This window comes from Suricata suricatta, chromosome 11, assembly GCF_006229205.1.
Source record: "Suricata suricatta isolate VVHF042 chromosome 11, meerkat_22Aug2017_6uvM2_HiC, whole genome shotgun sequence".
NCBI lineage: Eukaryota > Metazoa > Chordata > Mammalia > Carnivora > Herpestidae > Suricata > Suricata suricatta.
In genome coordinates, this window is record NC_043710.1 from 33,760,662 (window position 1) to 33,773,667 (window position 13,006).

Below are 13,006 nucleotides of genomic sequence, written 5' to 3' on the forward strand. Positions count from 1 at the left end.
GGGGGGGGGGGGGCGGCAGAGGGAGAGGGAGAAAGAGAGTCCCAAGCAGGCTCCTAGTTTAGTGAAGAGCCAGACACTGGGTTCGATACCACGACCTGGAATCATGACCTAAGCCGAAGTCAAGAGTCAGACACCGGACCAACTGAGCCACCCAGGTGCCCTGAGTTTGCTTTTTTTTTTTTTTTTAAACCTACTACTACAATGCGTTAGCACAGAGCATATGGAATTACAAGAAAAGGGCTTTCATTCACATACTGTGAGTCTCCCTGCCTAGATTCTCTATGATCCCTGTTTCTTTGTCAGGAGCAGACCTGCAAATCCCTTATGTTGTAGAGAGATGCAAGCAGTGCTTTGTGATTATCATAGGGAGGAGGTAAAAAGACCCCAGGGACAGACTCCCTGTGTTCAACTCCCAGCACTTGTATTGGTAATATGAGGCTTTAGGCACATTTCCTAATCTCTCTAATCATCTGTTTTCCCGTACTGCACCCTAGGGTTGTTGTGAAGAACAAAGGAGATAGTTTGTGTGAATTAAATTGCTTAATAGAATAAAGCCTCAGCACACAGCAGTTCTAGTGTTATTAGTACAGTTATTATAGTTAACATCAGATATGTAACCCTAGGCAAATTGCTTAACCTCTCTGAGCTTGAGTTGCATCTTAGAAAAATTAAATAACATATCTGTCATGGCTGTGTGATGATAAAAGGAATTAAATTGAACACCTTACATAAGATATCCAGCAAAATACCTGGGAAAAAGAAGACACTTAATAAATGCTACTTTTTTTCTATGTTCCAGATGTCTTGTGGTTGGTTCCTCCCTCTACCACTTTGTTGTTTTTTTTATTTATGTAAAGTTGATCTGAATATGTTGCTCTGTCATGCTCAATACAAAACAAGAAGGCCAGTTGCAGCCCTGCCCAGGAGTAACTACCCTCCCTACAAACTTGATTCTGGTTCTGAAAACATTAGTTAAGTGATAAAAAAAAAAAAAAAAAAAACTCCTAGAATCCCTCAATCTCACAATAGAACATAATTTACATGTAGTTGCATAACAAAGAGTCTGGAGCAAACCCCCCTTACCTGATGTTGAAGTTCCATAACAGACACTTCTCCAAAGAGGACATCCAGATGGCCTACAGGCACATGAAATGATGCTCAACATCACTCATCATCAGGGAAAAACAAATCAAAACCACACTGAGATACCACCTCACACCAGTCAGAGTGGCTAAAATGAACAAATCAAGAGACTATAGATGCTGGCAAGGGTGTGGAGAGGCGGGCACCCTCCTACACTGTTGGTGGGAATGTAAACTGGTGCAGCCGCTCTGGAAAACAGTGTGGAGGTTCCTCAAAAAACTATCCATAGAACTCCTCCATGACCCAGCAATAGCCCTGCTAGGGATTTACCCAAGGGATACAGAAGTGCTGATGCATCAGAGCACATGTACCCCAATGTTCATAGCAGCAATGTCAACAATAGCCAAAACACGGAAAGAGCCTAAATGTCCATCACCTGATGAGTGGATCAAGAAGATGTGGTATATATATACAATGGAGTATTACATGGCAATGAGAAAGAATGAAATATGCTCATTTTTTGGAAAGTGGATGGACCACTTTAGAATGTAAATATATAAGGGCAAGGGAATGTGGAACACCTATAATTGAATATTGTACTAGAAGATAAACATGTCTTTTCTAGTACAATATTCAATAATAGGTCTTCCACTATTATTATTAATAATAATAGGTATTCCACTATGACTGCATCTGAAATATTAGTCAACAGACCTTCTGCAACAGAATCACTCTTTGGGAAATGTGATGTTGGAGCAGGTTGGGGGTGGTTGTGCCAATGTGACAATTTCTGAGTATCATATATTTCTTTCATTTAGAATTTTCTAAAAATTGCCTGTATAATCCACATTTAAAAAACCATTTCAGATGACTTATGCTCATTTACATTTAAGAACAATGGATTGTTTTTTAACCTTATCTGCACATCTGTTTTCCTAGAAAACTTAAAAAAAGATACTGTGCTCAGACTCTACATGCAACGATTCTGATTTAGTTGTTCTGGGATTGCTTCTGGGCATCGTGTATTGTAAAAAGCAAGCAAGTAAACAGCAACAACAAAAACAGGTGATATTTCTGTATAGCCAGGTATAAGGAGTCCTGGCCAGCCTTGCAAACACATTTAATGCGCTACTTACCAATGCCTTCCTTCTTGTACCTGGCTCATTTCACTCAGTTTCACTGCTCGCTTGTCCCATAAGTGAATTTGATCTTGTAACCTATGAATTTTGAACATTCCCTACACTAGAAGGTGTAGTTTTTTGTAAGTAAAGCCAGAAAAGCCACACCGCTTCCTGGGACATGGTTAGAGAGAGCAATTCCAGATGGGGCTGATGGGCTCCAGGTTCCTGAAATTGAATGAAGGTAACACTGTCACCAGCAAGAACCCCCCTCCCAGATCCCCTTTCTTCACAGAAATGTTAATCTTATCTTTTAGAAGCACCTAAAGGAAATGCCCTGGCTGGACTAATCCAGTTTGAGCTCAAGGACAGACCCCTACCTACACAGGTGGACCATGGAGTGTCAGTTACCTCTACTCATTATAATGTTAAAAATTCCACCCAAGAGAAACACACACTCCATTAACATAACATAGGATGTTGTATAGGCATGTTTTCTCAGTACAGCGCAAACCTTTTCCCTGTCTCTGCATGCAATAATAAAACTTCCCCTTTTGAAAATTTATTCTAACCTTTAAATAAAAGAAACTCACACTCACTCAGACAGTCACTTCTTGAAAGTTATTCCCCATGGTCTTATTTGCTGCAAATAAAGTTTCTTTTGTGTGACAACACTACCTGGTGTAGTCTTTATCTGTAAATCACCAAGGAGTGAATTCACATTCGTTCCCTTATAAAACAAGCCAGAGTAAAGTCGTTGGACCTGGTGCTGGGAGAACAGGTGCAGAGGAGGGGAGGACACCTGACAGAAAGAGAAGGTGAATGAATTGAAGAGACACTGAAATTCTGTACAGAAATCACCCTTTCTCCGTGGGGCAGAGATTGAAAGTCACTTCAGGTAGCCTGGGTTGGGAGCAAACAGATTCTAAGGAGTGCCTCATCAGTATCTTACCTGATAGTCTCACACATTTTTGAAAAATGTTGGAAAATGCGGAGAAAATACAAACACATCTTCCCTAAGTAATACCAAGCACCTAATTTGTGGGTCCAACCTTCAATTTAAAATATGGGACCTCCTGTATAAAAAGTAGAAAACATCCTGTTAGAGGGCTAAATATAAATAAAGCTTGTTCCTTTGGTCTGTGACCCCTTTCTGTCAACTTTAATGGTGACTTTTGTTTTTGTTTTGTTTTGTTGAGTTTTTAATTTCTTTTGTATGTAGAGATACACCCCAGATGCAAGTATAAGAAATAATCCAGATGGTCCCATGTATCTTTCAACCACTATCCCTCCACAGCAACATCTGGTGAAACTAAATCTGGTAAGACACTATCACAACCAGGATATTAAGTTGATACAAGCAGAGTAAAAGAGCATTTCCATCATCATTATAAGGATTTCTCATCTTGGTCTTTTACAGTCATTTACACCTCTTCCCAAACTCCCCTTTCCTACCACTTAAACCCTGGCAACCATTAACCATTACCGTATGTCTATAATTTTATCACTTCATTAATGTTATATACGTAGAGTCCGAAAACATATAATCTCTTAGGAGTAGCTTTTTAAAACCTTCACTCAGCCCTATTCTCAGGAGACCCATTCCAGTTAGATATCAGTAGCTCATTCGTTTTCGGTGTTCAGTGGGATTTGAGGTTCGGGTGTACCAGTTTGTTTAACCATTTACACCCTGAAGGACAGCTAGGCTGTTTCCAGTTTCTGGCAACATGAATCAAATTGCTGTGAACATTTGTGGGCAGGTTTCTGTGTGAACGTGTCTTCATTTCTCCCGGTTCAATGCCCGGGAGTTTGACCTATCATATGGCAACTGTACGTGTAGTTTGTAAAGAAACTAAAAGCCTGTTTTCCCAAGTGGGTGTGACATTTTATATTCCTACCAGCACTATAGATATATGATCAGATTTTTTCCTATCCTTGGCAGCACTTGCTGTTTCTGGGTTTGCTTGCCTTGTAGCCATTGGGATAGGTGTGCAGTCATATATCACAGTGGTTTTATTTTGTATTTCATCAGTGGCCAAAGGTATTACATATAATTTTATGTGCTTATTCGCCATCTCTGTATTTAGTGAAACTGTAGTACTTGTCTTTTGCCCATTTTCAAATTGGATGGTTTATATTTTTACTGCTGAATTTTGAGAGTCCTGTGCATATGCTAGATATTAGTCTTTAATCAGATATATGGTTTGCAAATATTTTCTCTCAGACTTTAGCCTGTCTTTTCACCCTCTCTTAGCAAGGTCTTTCAGCTAGCAAAGCTTTTAATATGAGTTTATTAAATTGATATTTATTTGTTATCAGTTTTCTGGTTATGGATTGTGCTTTTGGTATCAGCATATAAACTTTGAATAAACAAAATATTACACATGCTTTCTTGTTCTTATTATGATGAGTGATTTCTTTTCTCTTGAACAGTGATATTTTGGCTATTACATTATGAGACTCTCGGTCTAATTCAAATATTCTGTTTTAACAGGCTTCTTCTCATATCTTCCTGGTAGGGGAGAGGGGACTGCTACCTCATTACTTCCGGGTAGGAGTAAAAGTCCAAGTTTCGGGGTGCCTGGGTGGCTCAGTCGGTTTAGCCTCCAACTTCAGCTCAGGTCAGATCTCACGTTCGTGGGCTCGAGCCCCGCGTCAGGCTCTGTGCTGACAGCTAGCTCAGAGCCTGGAGCCTGCTTCCAGTTCTGTGTCTCCTTCTCTCTCTGCCCCTCCCCCTCTCATGCTCTGTTTCTCTCTGTATAAATAAATAAAACATTAAAAAAAAAAAAGTCCAAGTTTCGTAATTGGTCCTTGTTAACACCTGATAAGAGGAGGGCTTTCTTGTTGTTACCAGGAAGGAGTGCCACCAATTCAGTCTCTGCTGGGTCGCTGCTGACACCACCCAGAAGGGGGAGGGGTAGGACTGCCTCGACATCACTGCCCACATGGCCTGCATCTGATGCCATGGAGGGGGTGGCCGTGACATCAGCAGGAGGTTTGAAAGTCCTGAATCTGCAGTAGGCCCGCTTTGACGTCACCCCGATGAGAGCGGAGGAGCGCTTCATTCTTCTCTGGGCGGGTGGAAGTTTGGGCTCCTCTTGAAAAGTTCCTTGACCTGAATGTGGTGGGGCTCAGTTTTGTTTTCCTTTGGTATTTGGCTGGAATAGAGAGATTATTGTCTAAAATGTTTTGTCTTGCAAGGCTACTATTTTGCTGGTGTTTTGAAGAGAAGGAGTTGCTTGTTTGTTTGTTGACTTGTTTGTTATGTTTTTTTCTGCAACCTTAGGGTGCTGGCTTTTTTCCACTCTATGTTTAGGATATATATATGAAATAATGAAAACCCCAGGAAACTTACCACTGTGTCATTTCTCAAGTCCTGTGGTCTCTAACTCTTCTGCCTTTTCTCTCCACATTTCAGTCTTCTATGTTTGCTTTATATAAAATATCTAAGTATTTAAATCGTACTCAGTGGGTAGAATAAAGAAAAGCACTTCTCTACTCCTTCCTCCTTTTCATTTTTTTTTTAATCTTTAAACCACTTAAGATTGGTTTAATTAAGTAAAAGTTAAGATCTAAATTATTAGCATGGGCGCCTGGGTGGCTCAGTCGGTTAAGCCTCCGGCTTCGGCTCAGGTCAGATCTCACGTTCGTGGGTTTGAGCCCCGCGTCAGGCTCTGTGCTGACAGCTAGCTCAGAGCCTGGAGCCTGCTTCCAGTTCTGTGTCTCCTTCTCTCTCTGCCCCTCCCCCTCTCCTGCTCTGTCTCTCTCTGTATTAAAAAAAATAAATAAAACATTTAAAAAAAAAATCTAAATTATTAGCATGAACTGTTTATTTTGGCCATTTCAGTTGTACATGCAAATATAAGAGCATTTAACTTGCATGCAGATCATCAACATTAGATATTGCATATTTTGCAGCTTTTACATGTATACATTTACATACATATTTACATATATATATAATTCCTAATGAAGTGCTGGACAAAACTAAACCAACTGTTTTTACTTTCATTTAATTATTGACATATGAACATTCTACCGATATGCTCTACATTTGCGTATTGGTGAACAAGGAATGACCGAAAGGAAATGGTCCTCTGGGTTGTCCTATCTTTCCCTTTTGAAAGTATAATGAGTAAGAAAGCCTCTGGTAGGATTCCCCAGTTGTTTGTGTTTCTTAAAACAGAATTGCTTTCTTTTTGTTTGTGATGTACAAATTCTAGTTTAAGTGCAAAGTGTGGCCTCTTAGGTTGTCCGTGTCCCTTCTTAGCAGTCATTCTACACACAGCATACTAATCTTGCCCTTGGTTTAATTCTAGCTGAACTTGCATGCAGCCCGGGCCAATGGGAATTCTGTGCGTGGGATGATGAGTAAGGGTGAACACTCCCACACATATGCTTCCTTATCTCATTACATTTCTCCTGTAAAAAAGCAAAACCATTATAATTTCTGAGGTAGTGACTACAGAATCATGGGGCCATTCTGAGTAAGAGCCTGGTGCAAAGATACAGGCTGCATGCACATCAACTGTTTTTGTCCCTACAGTCAGTGTTCTGGCCGTGTCTCTCAATTATACACACACTTTGATGAACCTCTGTCTCCATAATTAGCCCATATCTTAGCCTGCGTTTTAAGGTCTTCTACAAATGAGTCAAATTCTTTCTCAGGCTGTCTCACTCTACGCTTCCGTGTACTGTGCACCCTGGCCATGCAGAACGTGATCTTGAAATTTCCCACTCTGCACATTCGCTTACACTGTCAAAGACATCCACAGCCACTCTTCAAAGTACAGCACCAATGTCCCCTCTTATTTGAAGACAGAGATGTCTTTCCCTTCCTTTGGCCTCATAAAGAAAATTACATGTTCTTCAATCCGTGAAATATTTTATGTTTCCTTTTTGTTAACTATGTTATGTTCTACCTTGTATCATTGGTATACTTATGGAAGTATCTGAAATTTAATGGTGAGATCTCTGATCCATTCATTTTTTAAAAATCTTCTTTGGCGACCAGCTTGAGACAAAGAAACTGAATGGTTAATTTACTTTTGTTTTCTGCTTCATTTCTTTAGACACACCCAATTTCTTTTCAAGCATCAACAGTTTTAGCGGACTCTTTCAAATCTGTGAACTCACTGAAGCTCTCATTCTGAATCTATTCAATGCCATCATTATTCCTTCTTTCTCAAGTCCAAGCAGGTTGTAACTATAACCTTGAATCTCCTAAAGTCTAGGATTAAAACTATCACATTTCCTTTGTGTGGAAAAAGTAGGGTTTAGCTTCACATTTTTAAAAATTCTATCATTTTAAGGAAAAATTCGCTCCTTTTAGTATGATAAAACATAATACCTCTACAATATAGGTTATATTTACTTTCAGAGAGAACACTACAGAATCACATCCTTCTTTCCTTGTGTTTCGACAGCTTTCATGCAGTGGATGTAGGAGCAGTTTGCTGAGCCTGCTTGTTCCTCACTTATCTGTCTGAAAGGCCACATTCACAAAGCCCTAAAAGCCAGGTTACTCTTTCTACAGGAGTGTTTGCATACTTCATATCCAAAGAGCATTCGCCTTCTGATACTTGAAAGTAAAATGTCTAGGCAGTTTATATTATGTATGAATAGAAAGTTTCACGGTGGCATGAATTAGCATTGTGCAGATATTTATGTCATAGCTTCACACCAAGTGCCATTAAACTCCTTTTAAACTTAATCTTATGTCTTTGGAGTCAAACATGGTAGTACTTGAATTTTCTTCCCATGCGGGATTCAACCTGAAAGGTCTCACTGCTTTGATTGTGATCACACTATAAAGACCTGAGAAAAGAAAATTAGAAAAATAATGAACAAAAGGTAGAGTTAGTTTCAACAAGTAGATATATATGGTTGATTGAAAACATGATACAATTACAACATTGCAAACAAAAATAAAGCCAAAGTATATATACTATATTTCAGAGACATTGAATGGAGTCGATTGTAAAATTACTTTGAAATTAAATTATATCATTTCTATTCAAACTCGAATCAATGGTGTTCAATTAAATTATATTCCAAATGACATTATTGCATTGTTTGCATAAACTAGTTTTATCCCAAAGTGTTCTGTTCTTTTGTCATTGCATAGTCTCCAAAATGCCAAAGACAAAGTGCTTATATATATGTATATACACACACATACATATATATTATATGTAAATAACATTTATTTATGTATAATGTATAATCTGTAAATATATTCTGTATATTTATGTATATATTTATATTTTATATTCTATGTAAAAAGATAAATATTTCCTTAAGGGTAGAACACTTTGTATTATCTTATGGAAATATGTATAAGGGATTACACTCATGCTTATGCTTCACTAACAAAATAATCTGTGACTTACAATGCATTCCCTTTAATGAACCTTAATGAAAAAAATAGCAATATTTCTCAGCTTTTCGAAGTGAGAGTATACTACGACCAGTGAGTGGAAACATCTCTATTGTCTGGGCAAGTCTAGTCATACAGCAACAATATTTGTTTCACACTTATGTAGACGGACACAATACACTGAGATTTCCCAAATTTTCTAGTTCTCATCCCATGCATAAAAAGCAATCCTTTTCATAATAATAAAATTAATTCAAAATAATGAATGCATTAGCTATGTGCACTATTTTGGTTCATGCAGTTATATTGCCAAGCATAAATTAATGCCATACTCTTTTCCTTAATTTAGTGGTGTACTATTTAAATACTTTTTAATTTTAAAAAAAGGAGTGGGTCATATCTACAGCAAATACATGTGTGCACAAATGCACAATTATAGGAAACTCACAACCCCTAGAAGATTGTTGCTCCCATCCCCACCAAGGAAATGTGATGAAGACTTAATACTAGGATTATTGGCAGAATCAAACATATAGATCTCTCCTTCCAGTAGTTGTGAAACAACAAATATCACTGATCATTAATGTAAATGACTTTGAAATAAATAGATCTACTATAAAAGATCATCATGTACTGCTCTCTCTCTATGGAACATTCTTTCATTTAGTAAAAACCAAAACAAAACAAAACAAAAAAACAAAAAACACTGCAAATTTCCTTAGACCCTGTTATCTGTGATTAATCCCAATATTCAGGGCTTTAAGGAGAAATTGGAAGGTATGGCATAAGAATCATAATAGGCACTATTTTAGAAGTTTCTAGTTCTGGGCCTTCATCTTCTTTCTAAAGGTAGGAGAAAAATACTGACTTGACTACTACATTTTATTTTCCATTCAAACCCTGACACATCAGGGCAGTTATAAAGTCCAAGAGTGACACTAATATTGCAGTCACAGGTTCTATTTTTTTCCCCCATAAATTTCTCTGTTTTTTCTTGCCTTAACCAGTGATGGGCTTGGGAGAGTGAGGTCTGAGTGGGATGTAAGCCTGCTTTCAAATATTTAGCCTAAAAGAGAAGTTTTCCTATTGAGCTTCATGTTGGAACTCTTATCTACCTAAATGCTTTGAAACTTTTCAACGGCACTTTGCTGGGGTCTTCTCTTCAGAAGCAGCTGCTGGCCCTGTGTCCTGCAGGCAGTGGTCTGGGACTCAGACCTCCTGGTTGTACGGTTAGCTCTGCCAAGCAGTCAGTCACTAACTGTGCTTCTCTCCAGTAAGTCGCTTTCTCTGCTAGTTCTCTGTCTCTTCATTTATAAAATAAATTGTATTCCAAACAATTTATTTTACAAAGTTCACTTCAGCATCAGATAGGTTGCATTTGGTCTCTCACATGTCTTCTCTTGATAAGACTGTCCAGTCTGGGACTGTGTATGGGGTAGATAGGGCCTTTGTCTATAGTATTCTCCCACTTACACACAGTGAAAGTTCTCAGTGGCTGAAAGGATGAGAACATGGGCCTCAGGGCCACATACAGTCACCAGGCACATGTGGTTAGTTTGCAGTTTAACTAGTGCAAAGGAGGAACTGAATTTTAAATTTCATTTAATTTTAATGAATTTAAATTAAAAACTGCTACTAAATTCATCTGGTGGACAGACGCAAACATTTTTGCTGCAACTTAGATCTCTAAATTGCCTTTTTCAACTTTAAATTTAATGAAATTTAAATGCAGATCAATTATATAGGTAGAAATTTAGCATTTAGATTGAAATGTCTTGCTAGGCTAACATAAACACTAGATTTAATGACAGGAAAAAATTAAGCAATCTCATTAATAATTTTTATTTATTTTTATTTTTTTAAGTAATCTCTACTTAATGTGGTACTCAGACTCATGATTCTGAGATCAAGAGTCACCCAGATGTGCTACTGACTGAGCCAGGCAGGTGCCCCTCATTAATAATTTTTATATTGACTGCAGGCTGAAATTATAGAATTTTGGATATTGACTTAAAAAAAGTATACCATTAAATTAAGTTCAGCTAGTTAGGTTTTTTCTTAGATATATGGCTACTAATAAAATTGAAGTAACAGTTGTGGCTATCATTATATTTCTCTTGGATAGTGTTCTAAAGTGAGACAAATGTAAATGATATTTACATATCTGGTTCTAAGGATATTTTGATTCGATTACTAACCTTCAAGATTTAATTTTCCTAAAACCTCAGTTTTCCTCTTTTTTTTAAGTATCTCCATATGGCAGGGGGTTGCATTGGTGCAAGGGTGAAAGTTGGCATCAACAGAGACTTGAAATTTCATAGTTAGAACACCAATTACTACTATTCATGGAGCTTAGGGATACTTTGTTTTGTATGACCTAATCTTATCCTTAATAGAACACAGTGGGGATAATGTATCACTATTACCTTTGTTTAGATGAGAAGAGTGAGTCTCAGAAATGTTAATGACATGCCCTAGGACAAATGGCAATTAAGTGATGTCCTAGAATCCAGTCTGGACCCTCACATTTTTGATTATTAAAGTGACCTCACACCTCCTTATTCTTTCTTTTTCCTTATGCTGAGTGTTCCATATTTCCTAATTATGAGAGAATTCAAATAAAACTGATGGCTAAGAGTTAGGCCTTTGTTGTAGGCAGCTGGTGTTTGAATATGAATTATTAGATTGTTCTCTATAGGCAAATATCCATATTTTAGCTTCTCTCTGAGTTAATTTCTTTTTATCTTTTTTAAATTGTGATTAAAGAACACATCACATAAAATCTCCTCTCTTAAAAAATGTTTAAGTGTAGAACACAGTATTGTTAACTCTATGCATATTATTGTACAGATCTCTAGACTTTTTCGTCTCGTGAGACTGAGCCTCTGGCCTCACTGAATAGCAACTCCCCATTTCTCTTCCCTGCAGCTCCCGGCAACACTATTCTATGCTCTGCTTCTATGAGCTTGATTACGTTAGATACATCATTTAAGTGTGCTCATGCAATATTTGGACTTCTGTGGCTGGCATTTGGCCTAGCACCATGCCTTCAAGTCTCATCCATGTTGTAATGTATGAAAGAATTCCTCTTAAAGTTGGGATAATAGTAGAACATACACTCTAGATAAATTGCAAATGCCAAATGAAAAACCCTGCAATGTGTGAAGGGGTCATTTTATCTTAGCTTTGAATACTTTTAATAATACATTCTATGTACTGTGGAAAACAACGATGAGACAGCTTTGCATGTGGCAAAAAGAAGAAGGTACATTCCCCAAATCAAGAGAGTGTGCCTTCAGCCTTTGACAAAAGAAGGCAACGATCTAAAGTCTCTCATCACTTGAATAAACTTTAGATAGGCTTCCTTCTGATGCAAGACCTCTGACTTCCTTTTTCTTAAAGGACTTGCTTTAGAAAACTTATAATTGTAAGTTCTTTTCCTGCCTCTTTGAGACATAATGTAAAACTTTTTTAAAGGCTCTTCCTGGTTTTAAGACTCCGGGATATCTTTGTTAAGGACCTGAGAGCCATCCCTTTGAAATACAGTCATCAAGCAAGATATCACCCTATCTCAAAGGCGAGGTGGGATAGTGAAAACCTACCTTGGATCAGCACCAATTAGCAAACACAGATGGCTTAATCATAGAGCAAAACATTTGTAAATTTAGGAATAACTCAATATGCTCTGCACATTCCAGTGACAGAGGGTTCCCACAGTCCTCTAGCACTTTTCCACTAGCTCAGCCTCTTTAATTGTATTTCAGCTCAGTTGAATTCAGACTTCAGTTCTGGCCTGTGCTGCCTATATAATGGCCTTGAATAAAATGTTCTTTGTCAGTTTCACATTGTCTGATACAATTTTTGCCTTAATAAAACAAGATATGTCAGTATATAAACATTCTTATAAAAATGATAAATAACTATGAGGGGCTCCTGAGTGGTTCAGTCAGTTAAGTATTTGACTTTGGCTTGGATCATGATCTCATGGTTTGAGGGTTCGAGCCCTGCATTGGGCTCTCTGCTGACAGCCCAGAGCCCGGAGCCTGCTCTGGATTCTGTGTCTCCTTGTCTTTCTGCCCCTCCCCTGCTCGCACTCTGTCCCTCTCAGTCTCTCAAAGATAAATTAGCATAAAAAAATTTTAAATGGTAACTATGATAAAAATCCAAGGACATTTTTAAGGGAAAAAAACTAATAAAAATAATTCTGAGCAAAACCTCAGGAGGACTAGAGAAGATAAAAGACATTATTTCACTAAAGGATAATATTTCACTAAATGATCAGTTTTCACACAAACTTCTTGGTTTGGGGTTGAAAAAATAACTAGATACTCCTCTTCTCCTAGTCTTTATCTAACTTAATTATAGACTCTATACAGGTGCTAAATCTCAGCCTTATTCCATTTTTTGATAACTTCCTTCCTTCTTA